We start from the raw sequence: 4,459 nt of genomic DNA on the forward strand, positions 1-4,459 counted from the left end.
AGTGATTCCCAGACCCCAACAGTATTGTTTTCTCAATCAGTAATTAATTCATTTATTGGGGGGGGTTTCTGCAGGTGTCAAAGCAAGCAGTGATCCAAAAACAGGTGAGAATGAAAACTTGGTTCAGAATGACTTTGTCAGTCAACCTAGGTCAAAGCCTGAGGAGTCTGATGCTCAGCACTTTATTACCAACAAATTTAAACACAGTATAATTAGAAAAAAGAAAGTTTCCTGATGTAATACAATCCATGGAGCACAAGGAAGCATAATTATATTTAAAATCAACTCAAGGTACATGCCATTGCTTTCAAGAAAATGAGTTAAGGGGTTATAGTAGGATCTAGCCTAATCTTGGTCATACAGGCATGTAGACTGGCTACCTTTGGTCCTGGTTGTGGAAGCTAGGCGAGCCCATGGCTGTAAGGGTCATTTAGATTACTAGCTACCTCTGGTTCTGGTTGTAGGAGAAGTTTGCTATGTCCTGCCCCAGATCACTAGATTGTTACTCACCTCCAATTCCCAGATTCTTGATAGAAGAACATATTTTACATAATGTACTTTGAGAGGTCAACCGTGTATATTTAACATTCATGATGTCCCTGGAGATCTGTGGACACAAGGACCTTGTGTTAGAATTCGGGTGCGGTTTGAACAGACAACACAAGGCTGATCCGGTTCCACGGGAAGGGATTTATTTAGGGAAGGGAATGGGAGAGAGGAGCGGGAAGGTGGCGAGCGAAGAAGAGGAAGAGGAAGAGAGCGAGGTTGGGGCGGTCTCAATTATTTAAGTGGGTGAAGACATGTAACTTCCCAGGTGCAGGTGAGCGAGACAGGTGAATTCTGGGAGTGGTTGTCTCAGTAATGAGGTAGGAGTCGCCTGGCCTCTGAATATGATGTCACTGGTTTCAGACTTATACTAACACCTTTGCCTTGTCGACATTTCAGGGTCATTCAATCACTTGTCCAGGATTCTGCTTCTTAGAAATGATTTACAAAAATATGTCCCTTGATACAGCTACTTACATTATGTCTACCATGTAACATGGTGAAGCCTGCCCATTTTTCTAGGTCCTTTATAAAACATATGTTTCTCTTTCTATCTTTTTACTTTGGACAGTGATCCAAAGTCTAAGCACTCTTTCTCTGACACTGTGTTTGTTTTGCTCTTCCTCTTGACCTGGTTTCCCTTATGCTTTGAAACCACCTGTTTAATATCCATGGCTGCACATTGTGTAAGTCCTTGGACCTGAAATTCAAAGGCATGGGATTTTCTTTTCCTTTTCTCCACCTTCCCCCTTCTAGCAGCTACCTAGATTTACAGAATACATGCTTGATTGTTTTTCTCTGAAACTCTCATGAAGTTGTCCTCCATCTTCCTTTAGAGTCTGTTTCTAAATTCTTCTATTAACAACACTGAGAACTCCAACAGAAGCTTTTATTTCCTAGAGTGGTAATGATAGCACCAATTTGTGTGAATAAACACAAAATATCCTGATGTCAGTTTGGAAATATATCTTTTTTTTTTAACATTTCACTAACAGAACTAAACTTTATTTCCATGTTTATTACATGTTTGTCTTTGATGCCGAGTACATATTAGAATTGACTTAACATACAACTTGGGAGAAAGTCTGATATTCTCTACTGAATGAGTTAAAAAGGAATGTAAAACTACAAAATGCTAGTTTAAGTGTGAGTTCTAAGGTATGGTAAATACAACAACAGACATCTGGCTATTTTTTTTTTCTAATCTTCCAAGATGGATTTCACTATAAAAGCTTTTTTTTTTTTCATTTCAAGAAAGGAAGGGCTACTCATAAAAACCTTTTACTTTAAATAAGTATAGGGTACAAATAAGTCTCAACACAAAATTCTACTGCCTACTTAAAAGTTATGAATCGAGGGGACTAATGTCAACTGCAAATCTAGTTTCTTAAGGGTTAGTCCAATCTAAGGGTGACACGAAGATACAAATCCATTTGACATTCATGTTATCTGTTTAGTACGCAGAATGGGGATGGCCAAATACTGCTTAGTGACAGAAGTCCAAAATGAATCCGTTGCAAGGGGACCGGAGCCAAGACAGATGACTCATTCCATCTCTGGACCCACACTATGCACAATCAGAAACTACTAGCTTATACTACATGTTTCAATACAAAATTGGCATGTGCAGCTAGCTGGTCGAATTCACATAACACAAAAACACTGTCTGAAGTGTGACACCAATGAACTTTGTGTAGTACTCTACAAGCCTTTGTGATGCAGTACCTGTCCTTTCTGGGAAGAAACTCAAGGGTCTATATAGCTCAGGCTGGTTTTGAACTTAACAGACCTCTTGTGTATATATTCTCAAGTACTGACTACACCTACACCCACCCAGGACATGTCTCTGCAGTATTACTAATCTTAGGTACATTTTACTTTTCTGGAGCCAGGTAGCACAGGCTAGCCTAAAATTTGCTATGTAGTCAAGTATGATGTTGGTTTGCAATCCCTCTGTGTCCGCATCATTTCTGGGATTATAGGCATGTAGTACACCATGACCATACTACTCAAGTTCCATTTTTAAAAATCAGTTTAAGACATGATTTTTCATGTGTTACTGAATAAACATACTAAAAATGAGTAATGTCTACTGTTTTAAGTTTTAGGATCACCTGCAAACCCCTCTAATTCACCTCATATATTTCCTCACAAAATTGTTTTACATGATTTATGACTTTTAATATTCTAGCTTAATGTCAAGTTGTTAAAACTTTTCTAAATCAGTTTTCTAGTATCAGATTCTGGAAACATATCTTTAAACAAAACAGAAGTAAGATGTTCCTTTCAGGGGCCCAACCCTGCTCCAATCATGAGGTTTTGGCCATGTGCAGAGTACTAGCCATCAGCTCTCTCTTATGCAGTGGGCCTCAAATCTATTCCAAAAGCAGTTGGTTACTGCTTTAAAAATAGTGCCACTATTGTACCAGATGTTACACTTTTTATTTTGCCTGAACTTAAAAAGAAATCACAGCAGGTCTAGAGGACTTTCTATTTTGAGTGGGATTATAGGACATAAATTTGGAAAGAGAGGAGATTGTGTACTTATGTGAACATTAGTGGGATACAAACCAGTTTCTGCTTACTGTGAGCAGGTACGTTAAGCATCATTGTTCTTGAAGAAGCAGGGTGGCTAGCGCAGGCCTCAGAACTTCCCTAGAAGCCGAGCAAATATCACTTGCCTCAGCATCCCCCACCCCCACCCCCGCGCACACAGAAGTCCCCCTGTTCCTTCCCACTGCTTGACTCTCTCAAAAGACACTGCCGGTGGCGCTGAGGGCCCACAAATACTCATTCCAATAGCAACTCCCTAAGTATGACCCCTCCTTCCAGGAGCAATACTAGCCTGAGAACAGATAAACAGATGCAACTTTCAGCCTCCATGCAGACGAAGCTGGTATCCTCTCTGATGGATGGTCAGGCACTCCCCAACACAGGTGGCTTATGGCCTTGGGAAAAACTAAACCCACACATCCTTAGAGAGAAATCAAGCTAATTAAGCATTCCCAGGCAGCTGTGACTGGTTTGTAGCAACAGTCAACCCTGATAACACCATAAAAGCCAAAAGAACACCCTCCCTATTCGCGAGACCCTGCCGGCTGACCCCGTCTACCACTCAAACAGGTGGAATTGTAGCTTTCCTTATCCACTATGTAATCCTGAAGCCCTCATGTAACCTGCTTGTATATATTCCCTAAATTCCTAGATGTAGGATTGCAACTTTGTTCCGTGCAATTTGTGGTCCGAACCTGGGATTGAATTAAAGGCTCTTATGTTTCTCTACATTGGATATGGCAATTCTTGGAGATCTCTTGGAGACCTGAGTCCTGGGCATAACATTTGGGATTCCCCAATAGACGTCTAGAATCTGCAATCTGAAGAGCCAACTGCCAGAGAGTGAGTGAGGTGAGTGCTTGGCTGTATTTCTGTATTGTCTGTGTCTGTTCTTTCTGGCCATCTTTTGGCATCGGTTGTCTGGCCGTATTTTGGCATGGAAAAGTCCTTAAGGTAACTGTGTAGCAGCAAAGGATGATTGAAGCAGATGTGCTGGAGTACCACAGCTGTAGGTGTCGAGAAAACCCCTGGTTCAGGGCAGATGAGGTACCTGCCCATCAGGTAGTCTGGGAAGAATTTGCAGTTGAGGAGAGACAGCAAAATAGCTTGCTTTCATACCTGCCCCATTTCCACTTCCTGAAGTAGGAATCTGTGAGCTCTAGTGCCTGGATATACCTTTGTTTCCAGTCATGATGTGGCTTATCGAGTTTATCGTGTGAGTTTGTCTATAGTGTTGTTAGGAGTGTTTAGTCTTGTGTTATACTGGACTGTGACTGATGCAATGGGACAGGTTGACTCACAAACCCTTCCTTCTCCTCTAGTTAACATCATTCTAGCTCATTTTAAGGAACTGAGGGGC

This window comes from Grammomys surdaster, unplaced genomic scaffold (genome assembly GCF_004785775.1).
Source record: "Grammomys surdaster isolate TR1022 unplaced genomic scaffold, NIH_TR_1.0 124525, whole genome shotgun sequence".
In the NCBI taxonomy this organism is placed as follows: domain Eukaryota; kingdom Metazoa; phylum Chordata; class Mammalia; order Rodentia; family Muridae; genus Grammomys; species Grammomys surdaster.